Genomic DNA, 14,460 nt, shown 5'->3' on the forward strand with positions numbered 1-14,460 from the left:
AGGTCGTGGGGCCCTCGGGCACCCTCCAGGGACACATCCAAGGGTAGGGAAGGACTAAGGACTAGTTCACAGCAGCTCATCCAGCAGGTGTCACCTCCCTGAATGCCCAGTGTGGAGGGCTGTCTTTCATTGCAGTTGAACCCAGTGTGCAGGCAGCTGGTGCTGAGCCACACAAATCCCAGGGGCAGTGCACTCAAGAAAGGTGGCCAAGGATTGATGGCCAGAGGCTCCAGGCTGACCAGAGTTTCCTCACTGACCATGGGACCCAGGCTGACCAGGAGCTCCCCACTGACCAGGAGCTCCTCACTGGCCATGGGCTCCTCACTGATTGGGGACTCCATGCTGATCATCCCCACTGACCCTGGGCTCCTTACCCACTGACCATGGGCTCCCCACTGACCATGGACTCCCCACTGACCATGAGCTCCTCACTCATCAGGGCCTCCATGCTGACCAGGAGCTCCCCACGGACCAGGGACACATGCTGTCTGAGGCCCCAGATGACCCAGGCTGCTCTGGGAAGCCTTTGAAGGACAAGCCTGTCCACTCCTCTCTAATGGGCCTGGTGGTCTGGGCATCACAGGATCTTGAGGGAATGCACCACTAAGCTCTGGGCACCTGTGGTGGTGCGTGCCTGGACCATAGCAACTCCAGAGGCTGCGGGAAGAGGGCCACTAGTTCCCAGCCAGCCTGGGCAACTTCACCAGACCCTGTCTCAGGATAAACCTTGAAAGGCCTGGAGTGCCAATCATGGGTGCTGATGGGCAGGAAAGCAAGCATGAACACAGACCCCGTGTGCCCTGGAGAGTGGCAATCTGCTGGTGTCCAATGGCCCCATCAGGACACACAATAGCTGTGACCTGCCTAATAACTAGGCTGGACAGGGCCATAGGGGACATCCAGTCCCTGCAGCCTCGAAAGACGCCCTGGGGGTGGCCGCTGGCCACCTCTTGTCCCAGCAAGGACACCCCCATCACATTGCTCTCTGCAGGAAGCTCTGTGGCCAGGGAGAGGACTTCCCAGCACCGGGCACCGTTGGTTTGCCTCCTGGGTGGATGCATCCGGCCCACGTGCCGCAAGCCCCAGCCCTGGAATCTGACCTCGGACTGCAGGCCGCCCTTCCCACTCAACCTGCAGGATTTAAAGCCCATAAAAACTAAATGAGGAGAGGCAGTGGAAGTGCAGGGCACCACCCACTGGCCACAGCTTCAGCCTGCCGCAGAGCCTGTGGCCTTCCCAACCTCTCACCTCCTTCCAGCGCAAGGCTGGCTAAAGGTTAGGATAATGCACGGACTCCAGGTCTTCTGGGTTTCTGACAGGAGTCCTGTCCCTGGGAAGCTGGGAAACCAGGTGGGGCTGGCCTGTCCCCTGAGGACAGGTGCAGACCTTGGAAGGGAAGTCAGGGAGGCTGGGAAGGGTTGTACCTGAGAGCCTCAGGGGAGATTTCACAGCTCACCCCCTGGCCCTGCATCCCACCCCTCCCCCCATGGCCCTGGACCTCTTGCCTGCCCTGCTGTGCTGCTGCAGAATCCCAGCCAGGTCACACCGCCCCCTTCCCGGGGTCCAGGAGCTGGAAGGTCATCTAAGGGGTGTACCTGGACCTGGAGATATTCCAGAATTGTGACTGGAAGGCAGATCCTTTCCAGAGAGGATGGCCCAACCCCAGGTCCACCAGCCGAGGGCCCAGGACAGCTCCTAGCTCAGCAGTGGGCCCACTGTTGAGGACCGCCCACTCGGTCCTGCCCCAAGGTTCCTCTGCCTGTAGTGCCCTGTCAGGGGTACTGATAGGACGGGGCCAGTGAGGCAGGACGCAGGGCCCACTCTCACCCTTGAAGGCAGCTGCTCCTGGCAGCCCTGGGCACGGTGGCAGTTTGGAATTTGGCAGTTCAGGTAGACACAGTGAGCAGACCCAGCTTGGGGACTGTGCTTGTCCTGAATACTCAGTGTGATCCGTAGCAGCAGGAAAGCCTGGGTTCCTGAGGTCCTCAGGAGGGTGGGACCAGTATCGCTGCTGGCCCTGCAGAGAGGGCTAAGCGTCCTTTCTGGCAGGTCTCAGTGCCTGCTCTCCTGTTATCATGACCACTGACTGTCCTGCCCTGAGCTTTCTGCGCCCTCTGCCAAGAAGCTGGTGAGTTGAGGCCCGTGGTGGACTCCCAAGTGCCCACCACTAGTGACCCTGCCCAAGACCTCATGCACTCCCCGGTGCTGTACAGAGCAGGAATGCAGATTAGATCCATGCACCGGTCCAAGGAGATTGCTCGGGGCTTCCACCAGGGGTCACTGCTTGCAGTGATGCCCACCTTGGCAGCCAGGGAAGCAGCCCTGCCCAGATCCCACCCTCTGAGAGCCCCAGGCCTCTGGGCCCCAGAGTTCTGCAGTGGGAAGCAGCATTAGAGGAGATGGGGCAGCAGAAGGTTGAAGGGCACCAAGGGCCACATGCTGTCCACACGTCTCCATGGTGGAGGGGGTCCTGCTGGCCAGGGAGGCTGTGCACAGTCCTGGGCCCAGTCTACCCTGCCCTGGACCCCTACTTCCCACTGGGGTTACCCATCCAAGGATTGAAGTGTCCACTACTGACCCTTTATCTGGACCAGGCCCCAGGGCATGACACACATCAAGGAGGTGACCAGCTGGGCCTCATCACCCCAGGTGCTCAGCCCCATGGGCATGTCCAGTGCTGCATGACAAGTGCAGGAAGCATTCTGACCCCCTATCTCGAGTGGCCACCTGGAAAACACTATGCAGTTTGTCTGAGCTCCTGTGGCCGTCCCATCAGGAACAGGCTGCTGGACAGAGCAGACCTCCAGGGGCCCGTGGTGATTGACAAAGCCCGTGGGGTCTGGATGTGCTCGTCCTCTCCCTGGTTCCCATCCAGGCCTGGGGTCCACTCCTGGAGGCTTCAGGGCTGGAAGGTGGCAGGAGAGCCTGGTCCTTGCCCTGCTCGGAAGACCCCTGGGACTGTCCCTCAGGGGATGGGGTCAGGACAGCTGCTCTCACCCCCTCCTGGGGACACAGGCTGGGCAGTGTGGGCCTAGAGGCCTGGGCGGGCCCTGCACTGGGGCGACTCTGTCTCCTTCCCTCCTGGAGGCACCTCCTGGTATCATTGGGGACACCATCGGTGGGAGCTGGCCAGGGGAGTGTGGACTAGAGTGTCTACCCCCAGAGGACTGGATCACTAGGTGCTGAGGAACCGGAGGCAGCCTGACCCCTTCAGTGCAGCCTCCTGTCTGCCCTGGTCAGCTGGGGAGGGACCACGAGCCTCCTCAGGGCTGCGCTCCAGGCTGCCTCCCCAGAGACTAGGGAGGTTTCTGTGACGCCCAGGGCCAAATGCGAATGCTCCTGGGAACTGCAAGCTGTGCTGTTGTTGGAGTTGGGTCCTCAATACAGAAGCCCATCCTCAAGGGCAGAGAATCACGGGCAGCTGGGGGCAGCTTCCTTGGCTGGCAGCTGGTGTGGGCCTTTCTCTCCTGAGCTTCCTGCACTTTCCCAAAGCCAGACAGTGGTGTCCCTGTGCCAGGACTGGGCTGCACCACCATGGCCTGGCTTTTTCTGAGCTACAGGGTGTCTACAGTTCGTTCCCCTCTGACTGATGCCCGTGTTCTGCCAAGGCTCCCGACCACCCTTGGGGTCCTGCTCTGGGGTTGTCCACCCAAGCCATCTAGGGTGGGCCTGGGGCACTGCAAGCCTGTCACCACACCCGCGAGGCGAGGTCCCGGCTCCCCGTGGGGGTACCTCCACCGCAGCGTGACTCCTGTGTTCTGGTCTTGTTCAGGAGCTCTGCTGTGTTGGGAGATTGACCCTCTGCAAGGAGGAGAGGGCAGCAGGCCAGGAGGGAAGGGGGACATCTCCTGCAGCGGAGGCCTCGAGGACCAAAGGACCCCGAGGCCTGAGAGGTGGCTCCAGGAGTAAGGTGGAGGGAGGCTGCCTGCCCTGGGAGGTGAAGGCAGGGAAGTGGGCTGATGGTGAGGCTGGCCCTGCCCCACGGCGGGGGGTCACCAGGGGGCGACCCTGAGCTGCTTCAGGGGGCCCATCAAGGAGAACTGAAGGTGGAGGTCAAGGCTGTTCATTTCTGGGTGGAGGGAGGAGGGACAGTCCTCTGCCACAAGAAAGAGAGAGCTGGGGTGGAGGGGGTGGCCTGCCTTGGGGGTTCCCCTCTGGCTCCCCATTGCCCTCAGAAGGGAGGCCACAGAGGGGTCCAGGCAGCTCCTGGAGGGCTTAGGAGGAGCAGTCTGGGGGGCCAGGATCTGGGAGGTAGCTGCCTGGGCAGGCCAGCCCTGTGGTCCAAGAGGGGGCAGCACAGTGTCCACTCTGAATGGAAGCCACTGCTGGGTTATGGCCAGCAGTGAGAGCACGGCGCCCGGTGCCATAAACATTAATTAGCACAAGTTAATATATAATTCCACGCCTCGCAGTATCTCACCCTCGCCAGGGCTATTGTTCGACAAGGATTTAATGAGGAGGCGGGACAGCACCAATAGGCCTTCTCTCACTGCAGGACCCCAAGGTCACAGGGAGGGGATCTGCGACCCAGACTGCACGCAGAGACTGCTATGGGGGGTGGTCCAGGCCCTGTGCCCCAGCCTGTCCTGCTTTGGTATGACCTTCTATCTTCATCTGTACTGTAGTGTCCCTGGGGTCATGGTCCTGCCATGCTCTGTGCCACTGTGCATGCGAGCCTGGCAAGGGCTCATCTACACAGGTAGCCGTGGGCCCAGGCTGGCCAGGGCCCTCCGGCCCACAGTAGCCTTTCCCTCTCCACTCAGACAGACCTGGGGGGTGGGGCAGAGGCAAGGTCGGCACACAGTGACTTGCAGAGTCTGGGTAGCTCCAGGCCAGGCAGCTCCCTTCCTGCAGAGAGGCTGTGGCTGCAGGAGAGGCAGGAATAGGGCCTGCCATAAACGGGGCCCTCCCAGCCCATCCCAGAGTCCAGGAGAGGCCAGGGTGCTAGAGCCAGCTTGTGGGTTTATAGCCCTGCGGCCAGCAGGTGGGGGCGCCGAGCAAAGGCGTCACCTTCCAAGGGTGCAGGGGTAAAGGAGATGTGGGAGGAGGTCTCCCAGGCCTGCCCTCTCCCCTGAGCACTCCGTCTGAGCACTGACTTGTGCCACCAGGAGTCCTTGGGCCAGAGGTGTGGGGAGCTATGACTCCTTCCTTGGGGGAGGCAGAGCCAGGGGACCTCCCTTCAAGCACAGTGCCCCCAGACGAGCTGGTATGGAAGGAAAAGTGGGAGTTCTGGGCAGGCACACAGCAGAGCCAGAGGCGCTCCCCAGCACAGGGCCGGTAGGGCTGGCTCCCACCAAGGCCCCCACTCTAGAGATGCAGGACCAGCCCCTGGGCACACGTGCACCCACAGGCACCAGCTCCAGGGAGCTCTGCAGGGTGGTTTTCCCTATGGATGCAGTCACTGCGTCCCTTCACACCCCACCGGCCCCACCTCCTAGCTCAGCCGGTGGGCAGAGCTGGCTTGGGGAGCAGGTGCACCCTGAGCTGGCCTCTGTGCCAGCCTCGGTGGCTCAGACATCCCTGCTGGCTTCCTCCTTCTGACCATCACACATGGGCACGTCCCCTCGTGGCTCTGGGCACTTGCAGACTAATAATAAAGCAAATTTGCTCTACAGCAGATATTTAAATAGTCACTTGGCCAGCTCAGACTGGGAGACCCATGAGGCCTCTCCCCCAGCACATCTGGCAGGAAGAGCCTCTGCCACTGCAGGGGCCTTGGGCATCCGGGCAAGCCTCACGTAGGGGCAGGGGATCTGAGATTTCCCTGCTGCTGTCCTGTGCCTGGCATCATGATGGGCTCAGCCTGCTGCCAAGGACCAGGACAACCCTGCTTCTCCCACTGCTGCACCGGGGCTTGGGGAAGGTGCGGGGGTGGGGTGGGAGCCGCAGGTGTGGTGTGCTGGGCTGGGGCGATGACTGACCCTTAGCAGAGCGCCGGCCCCAGGGTCATCTGGATACATCAACCAATTCTGTCAGCACCGTGGTTCCCTGTCAGACTCAGGGAGGGGTGTGTGCATTCTGGCTCAGCTCTGTGGGGGCCTCTCACCCCTCACCCCTCCTCGCCCCAGCAGTGCCTCAACTGGGATCATAGCAAGCAGCCTCCGTGCGCCTGCAGAGCCCCACCCATCTCCTACACAGGGCAGCCAGCCTCCCACATGGGCACCTACACTGCTTCCACTGACCCTGAGTGGGCACCTTCCCCTGGAGCAGGTGGGATGGCAAGGTACCACTCCCACCATCTGGTTGTGATGTGGAAGCCGGGGACAGAGGTTAGGCAACTCCCTGAGGCAACATGGGCCATGGGGGTCCAGGGTGCCCCAACAAGGTCACAGAGTGGGGGTCGGCAGCGTCCTGGCGCTGTGGCCCCGGGCCAGCCCCAAAGCCTTCAGCTTCCCGGCTTTAAAATGGGATTAGGGGCACAGTGAGAGCCAGGCACCGGCCCACAGGGTTCCCAGGGGTATCAGGTGAAACCCAGGAGGGGTGCCTGACGGGGTGGCCAGGGCTGTGGTTTTTCTGTGTGTAAAATACCCAGCTCTAAACGGGGAAATCCAGCGGAACAATGAGACATTCAATCAGAGGAGCACGAAGAAGAGTCCTCAGGCCTGCGTCAGGGCCCAGGTGCTGCCGGAGAACAGCGGTCTGGGTGCTGCCCCTCTGGGGCACCTGACCCTCAGAGGCTTGGAGCCCCATCACGGAGGTTGGCTTCCTCCCAGGGCAGTGGGCGAGGCTCCACCAGCCCCGGGTCAGCACCTCTCCTCCGTCAGGCACCAGAGCCAGTTACTATGATAGACACTCAGGCATTTCAAGGCCAGGGGAGTGAAACTGGCTAGGAAATGGCGCACCAGCCCGCGTCCAGCACTGCAGGGAGGCCGCTCTGCGGGGCGGGAAGCAGGCTGTGCCCTCATCCAAGGAAAACACCCTGGTTTTCACAAGCCCAAACAGCGGAAGCATGAGATTGATTTTTGAAAATATGATTCCTGAAATCTAAACTCGCCACTGGTGTCCTGGCAGCCAGCTGTGGGGCCTTCGGGTCTGGTCACCTGCATCCCCTGGGGCTTGGCTGCAGCTGCTGGTGAACGCATCTGAACTGGCGCATGGTCCTCCACCCCATGCCACGGAGGTGGCTGCCTTGCCCAGGTGGGCTGCTGGGCGGGGAGTGGCTGCCACGCCCTGTCAGGGCCACTACAGGTGACTCAGACGGCACTGGCACCCTAATCCCGCCTCAGTATTACATCCATAAACCCGCGGCTCCTGTTTCTGGGAAGAAGTCCGGTTTATGCCCCACACGACCACATCTGCTTTATAGCCCAATTGACCTCAGCCCAGCCAGGGCTGGCCCGGGACAACCTGTACCCACCTGGGGTGAGCGTGTGGTGGCCAGGCCCTCCTGTGAGGTCTTGGTGGGCCGGGTCAGGGAGGGGCTGCAGAGCTGCCTCCAGGATGGAGCAGATGGACAAGAGCAGGGGCAGGGCACAGCTGGCCTCGGGAGGCCTCCTCTGTCCAGCAGGGAGCCTCCCCATACACGCCAGGGGCCCAGCACCCAGCTGCAGAGAAAAGGTGGCCTGCCCAGCTGCTCCTGGGGATGAGGGGCTCAGGGTCCCCTCCTTTCCTTCCCAGAGCCCACCTGTGAAGCCCCCCCACAGGGCCCAAGGACCGGGACTGGGTGTGGGTCCTTCAGGGCAGAGAGGGGCAGGACCCCTGTCTTCTAGCTCTGACAGGTCGGAGGACGGAGTGAAGAGCCCACCCTGGCCCTCCACAGCCTCCTGTGTCCCTGAGCATGAGGCAGGGTTGGCTTTGAGTCCTGTGGCTTTGATGGAGGAGGCTGAGGGGGCCTTGTGGGCAGGACACTGAGTCCTGCCCGCTGGGAGCCAGCTGGGCCTGGCGTGAGCGACATTCCACTTTGGAGGCTAATGAGTGCAAATGAGTGCTGCGCTCTCCACCTCTGCCCAGGAATTCCCTCCACGAAGACAGCCTTCCTCTCTGGGGAATTTTCCACTGCAGGTGAGCAGCTGTCCCCATGGCTGCCCAGCATCCTGCACTTTTTGGTTCATAGCTCCTTTTCCTTCCCAGGAGGCCAGAGCCCTAGATGGGGCTGGCCCTGGTGACCCAGGAAACCAGGGACCCAGCTTTCCCAACCACAAGGCCTGGGGTCTTGTCTGGGGTCTTGTCTGGGGCCTTGTTCTGTTGCTGGGAAGCAGGGCCGCAGGGCTTGGATGGCTCACAAATTCCTACCTGAGTCCCCAGAGGGGCCTGTGGCCGACTCTCTCCTCACCCCCGACTTCCCTGAGCTTGGTGGTGCCCAGGTGGTGCCCTCCCATCCAGGCTGACCTGCTCTGGGAGCAGAGCAGAGGAGGTGGCGTGTGCTATGGAGGGAGCTGCAGCTGGTCCTCTCCACCGTGGGTGGCCCTGCCTGGGCTGCATGGAGGCAGTGGGGGCCGGCCCTGCTCCCTGGGGCTGCCCACCACCTAGCACTCCAGCAACCCTGGCTGGGCCTGCAGGGAAATGGCTGTGGCCCCCATCAGCTGTACCAGGGGCCTTTGTTCCCTGGCAGTTACCCCCAGCAACTGGGGGCTGCACCTAGCCCTGTCCCCAAGTCTCCATGACTGTGTGGAAGGGCAAGGTGCAGAGCTGTCCAGGAGGCCCCACAGACAGACATGGGGACAGGGCTGGGGGACTGCACGGCACACCAGGGAGTTCTGAACTCACGGCTGTGAGCCAAGCTGCCATTTTCTGGGAAGCCTCCTTCATACTTCCTGAGAAGCACTCTCAGGACTGATATATGAACAAAGTCATGTCCACCCCCAAGAGTGGGGCTGGACCCTGGGTCAGGTCCCCCTATTTGGCCCTGGGGAGCTGCATCTCCTAAATCCTTCAGTGCACAGACCGCGGGCCACAAAGGTCACCAAGGCCTGTGGCCATTGATCTCTACATGAGGTGGGGCCCCACTGAGATGGCCACTGCGAGTGCCCAGAGGTCCTGGCCCCAGTCTAGCAACCTGGAAGTGCCACATGAGGAAGCTCCTAGGCTGTGTGAAAGCCATGTGCTGCCACCTCTCCAGGAGGTCTGAGGCTCAGAGGACAGCTGCCACTGCTCACCATGCTGTCCCCATGGTCTCTGGCCCACTGTGGTGTACAACATGAGGATGCCAAGCAGGGCCTCTGGGTCCCCTCGGGGCCTCTCACACCAGTGTGCCGCAGCCATGCAGGGACACCGAGACTGCAGATATAAGCAGATCCCACCCCGGGAGATGGACCTGGACCCAGCCAGCCCTAGGGCTTTTCCTCATACAAGGCTCCCAGTCAGAGGGACTGGGCCTGCCTGATCCTTCTGATTAAAAGTGGAAGCTCTAGGAAGAGGAGGATGGGGAGTTCTCTGCTTTCCTCCAGAGGGATAATCTGCTGATCAGAACTGAGCTAAGACTGATGGAATGGTCATCTGATGAGGAATACTGCCCAGAGTAAAGAGGCTGGGAGGTAGTCACAATGACCAAGGCTCTGGCCTCCTGCAGTAGAGGCCAGCTGCGAGCAGTTGTCAGAGTAAGTGAAGTGGGGCTGAGTGTGGACTGAGCTGTGGCTGAGCTGTGGGCAGACCTGTGGCTGAGCTGTGGCTGAGATGTGGGCAGACCTGTGGCTGAGCTGTGGCAGAGCTGAGGCTGAGCTGTGGGCAGAGCTGTGGGCAGAGATGTGGGCAGAGCTGTGGATAAACTGTGGCTGAGCTGTGGGCAGACCTGTGGATAAACTGTGGCTGAGGTCTGGACTCAGCTGTGGCTGAGCCGTGGCTGAGCTGTAGGCTGAGCTGTGGCTGAGCTGTGACTGAGCTGTGGCTGAGCTGTGGGCTGAGCCGTGGCTGAGCTGTGGGCTGAGCTGTGGCTGAGCTGTGACTGAGCTGTGGGCAGAGATGTGGGCTGAGCTGTGGGCTGAGATGTGGCTGAGCTCTGGGCAGAGATGTGGGCTGAGCTGTGGATAAACTGTGGCTGAGCTGTCTGCTGAGCTGTGGGCAGAGCTGTGGCTGAGCTATAGCTGAGATGTGGGTTGAGCTGTGGATTAACTGTGGCTGAGCTGTAGACTGAGCTGTGGCTGAGCTGTGGCTGAGCTGAGGCTGAGCTGTGGGCAGAGCTGTGGGCAGAGCTGTGGCTGAGCTGTGGGCAGAGCTGTGGCTGAGCTGTGGGCAGAGCTGTGATTGAGCTGTGGGCTGAGCTGTGGCTGAGCTGTGGGTTGAGCTGTGGGCTGAGCTGTGGGCAGAGCTGTGGGCTGAGCTGTGGCTGAGATATGGGCTGAGCTGTTGATGAACTGTGGCTGAGCTGTGATTGAGCTGTGGGCAGAGTTGTGGCTGAGCTGTGGGCTGAGCTGTGGGCTGAACCGTGGGCAGAGCCATGGGCTGAGCTGTGGCTGAGCTGTGGGCCTGTAGAGGCCAGCACTCATGTGCCAGCCCCTGCCCAGCCCTGTGGTTGGTGCCTGAGGACTCATCCTCATTTTACAGAGGGAGACTGGGGCTCAGAGAGACTGGCGCTCCTTTGAACCCGCCACCCCAGGCAGTGGTGGTCTGTTCCTCTGCCTCTGCTCCCGGAGCTGCACTTGACTTAGGGGTATTTCTAGGGTCTGATGACCATGGGCTGGGCTCTGGGGCCTCAGCTAGTACATAGCCTGGTTCTGACCAGAGGGCTGCTGCTGGGCCTTGGCAGTGGAGAGTGGGCCCTCCCAGGGACAGGGCAAAAGGGCCAGGTCGTCTGGAGCCCCTGGGGGCCTGGGGCACCAAAGGAAGCAGGGGGGACCTGGTGATCACCCAAGTGTGAGGCTGCAGGGACACCTACTGCTGCCAGGCTCCGTGTGGGCCAGGATCGGAACGCCACAGGGCAGAGAGACCATGGGACGGCAGGAGCTAGGGGCCTCCAGGGGGGTGGGGGCAGGTACCAGCCCCACCAGCCACCCTTCCTCCTGTGGCCTCAGATGCTCCTCACAAGGGCCACCTCCCCTGCACTGATTGTGGACCGCTGGAGGCCCACGTGCACCTGTACCACACACAGGACCTAACAGTCCAGGCAAATATTTGCTCAAGGGAAGTGAATTATAAAAAGAATGCTGAGGGAAAATAACTGGTTGGAGAGGCGGAGAGAACAGTCAAGGACATCACCGAGCAAACCTGCTGCCCTCCGAGCCAGCCGCGTAGGAGCAGAACTCAGGTTCCCCTCGGGCATGGGACACTGTGGCTGACAAGGAGGACAAGCCCCTGCTCCCGTGAAGAGGGAGAGGCCAGCTACATGGTCCAGACCTGGAGGGCCATCTGTACATCATCTGTACATCTTTAGTTAAGAATGATTAATAAAAGATAAAAATTGTCCGACCCAATAAGAAACAAAGTTACAGTTAAACAAAAGATACAAGTCGGTGGACAATTAAAAACTGAGATGATATACTTACATTAACAAAAAGATGGCTGGTGTGGGAATAATCCTGTCACAGTGAACTTTAGGCAAGAAATGGGAGAAGGAAAGGGGCATTCCGTGATGACAGGGGCCAGGTCAGCCCAGGATTTGGCCACCTTGCATCAATATACACTACACAACTGAGAGAGCCAACAGCAGAAGTCAGGGGCTCCAAAGGCGGACAAAACCCCACCACGCAGAGGAAGGCTTAGCCTCTGTCACGACCTTAGCAGGATACAGATGAATGACACAATCGACCAGCTTGGCCAAACGGTTCTGCCAGAGCCCCATGCCCCAGGACGGCAGGATGCACACGCTCACCAAGACGCGTGGCAGATTCACCAAAATAGACCAGATTCCTAATCACAAGCAAATCCTTAAAAATAAAAAAAGGACTGAAACCCTGCATCATGTGCTCTCTGGCCTCAATGGGACTATTAGTTCTCAGTAACAGGAAGACAATAGGATGATCTCCAAATATTTGGAAATAAAGCAATGATAAAGTAAAGCAACCCACTTCTGTGTGACCTATATGTCGGAGAGAAGCCCCAATAGAAATCAGAAAACATTTTGAGCTAAATAAGGAAAATACAGCACAAAAACTTCTGGGATGCACACAACTGACGGCCAAAGGGAAACCTACAGTTTATTGAACAAGTCACATGTTTAAGGAGAAATGCTGAAAATCAGTGACTCAAGCTTTCATTTCAAGAAGCTAGAAAAAGAACACCAAATAAAGGTAAAGAACATAGAGAAATAATAATGAATTTTGTGTAACAGGAGTCGGAAATAATGTGGAGGAAATCCATGTTAGGTAACAGGAAATCCAAACACCAAATCTGATTCCGCAAAAAGATGAATAAAGCTGATAAACCTCTAGCAGTTGCTGGTCATTAAAGAGAAAAGAGCCCAGCATCCGTAGAATAAAGAGGGAGACATCATTGCAGGGGTTTATAGACATAAAAGGTACTGGAAGAATGTTTTGAAAAATACAATTATCAAATTAGACACACACAAAAAGTTTGAATAGTCTGATATTCATTAGTGAAATTAAGTCCATAACTTACAATCTTTCCAAGAACTCGGCCTCACTGGTTAATTCTCCTCGTTTGCGACATTCTTCTCTAAGAATATTATATTTTTGATGTTGTGTAAATAATATTTCCAAACTAACTTTCGTTTTCTAAAAAGATCACAAACAAAATATAATTGACTTTGGAATGTTGATTTTGTAGCCAGAACCTTGCTTCTAAAACAGTGGCACCCTGCTTCATGACAGGGACACTTTCTCAGGTAGTTCTGTCCTTATGGGAATGTCACAGAATGCTCTGGTACCAAAGTGACGGCTAGGAGGTCGCTATCAGAACCCAGCCCACAGATGAAGTTGGTAAGCCACACAAGGCTGTAACTTGTAATTCTTTTGAGACACAAATTTATTTATTTATTTATGGTGGGATGGGGGGGGTGGGTTCACCAGGAGCACTTTACCACTAAGCTACATCCCCAGCGTATTTTTTTTTTTTTAAGAGAGAGAGAGAGAGAGAATTTTTTATTTTTTAGTTTTCGGAGGACACAACATCTTTGTTTGTATGTGGTGCTGAGGATCGAACCCGGGCCAAACGCATGCCAAGCGAGTGTGCTACCGCTTGAGCCACATCCCCAGCCCCCCAGCGTATTTTTTTTAATTTTGTTTTGAGACAGGGTCTTGCTGAGGTGCCCAGGCTGGATCTTGCAATCCTCCTGCTTCAGCCTCCAAATCTCTGGGATACTATTTATTTATTTTGCAGAGGATGGGGTGGAACCCAGGGCCTCCAGCAGCTAAGCAAGTGCTCTGCCACTGAGCTACACCCCCAGTTGGGGGATTATTTCTGCTAACAATTATGGTCTGTTTCCTCCTTTGTAATTCTTACACTGGTGCTCCTTCTCTGGCTCAATGTGCTGGCTGGAACTTGGGGCTCCCTCTGCACAGCACCAACAGCAGGCACCACAGACGCTTCTGCTCTCAGTGAGAAAGAAACCTTCCTACAGTCATCAGTGACCAGTCCAGGTCACAGGTACTTATCAGATCCATGGAACTTGCTCCTGTTGTAAGTTTGCTAGCTGTCTTCCCCTCAATCTGTCAGTGATGACCTTTCCTGTCCTTCACACGACCTTCCTTCCTGGATCAGTTCTGTCAAGGGGGATTATCTCATCCATTACTGGAACCATGTGGTGTCCTTGTGTCTATATCTCCATTCATGAATGGCACAGGCCTAGTCCTTTCCCAATGTCGTTTGTCTAGGGGATGGTTGGTTGGTCACCCTGCCCCCCAAGACCAGTGGAGATGGGGATCTGGTGGGCTCTTAAGTCCCACAGGCCACACTGCAGCGCAGTTCCTCGTGGCTGGAGCCCAAGGACTGAGGTCCCGCCTCTGCCCTGAACGAAGCTGTGGCCTGAGGAGGGTCGCAGCCTCCCGCCTGTGGAGCCCCTTCCTGGAGGGGACGCAGCAGATGGGGGCCCAGCGAGGGACTGCGGAATCGCAGCTCTGGCGCTGGAGGATGAGGCTCGAGGCAAGTCCCTCCAGGAAGGGGGGTCCAGAAAGGAGCGGAGGCAGAAACCCTGCGGGTCGCAGCGAGGGAGGTGGGAAGAGTCTCCTGGGCGTCTCAGGAAGCTCAGTAGAATCATTGGGTCATGTCGCGGAGGGGACCTTGGGATCCCCAAGGCCCGGAGGAGGAACAGGAGCAGTCCCTCAGGGTCGAGCGGCTGCGCCCTGCGGCGCGGGGCTTGGGCCAGGGCGGCGGCTGTGGTCGCGCTGGTGCCTGCAGAGCGCAGAGACCCCCGCCCCCGCCCCCGCCCCTCCTAGCAGCATGCCTCAACCTAGACCTCCAGCCCAGTCCCCTGTCCCCAGTCCGGGCTCCTGGACCCCGCGCCGCGCCCCCGGCCCCGCCCCCGGCCCAGCCTGCTGCCCCAGTTTCTGGCACGCGCGCCCCACCTGGAGGACTTGATCCAGGCGTTCTGCTCACCAAGCCGCGGTCCGGCGCGGGGCGAGTCGCCTTGAG

This window comes from Spermophilus citellus, assembly GCF_964194105.1.
Source record: "Spermophilus citellus genome assembly, chromosome: 1".
Taxonomy (NCBI): Eukaryota; Metazoa; Chordata; class Mammalia; order Rodentia; family Sciuridae; genus Spermophilus; species Spermophilus citellus.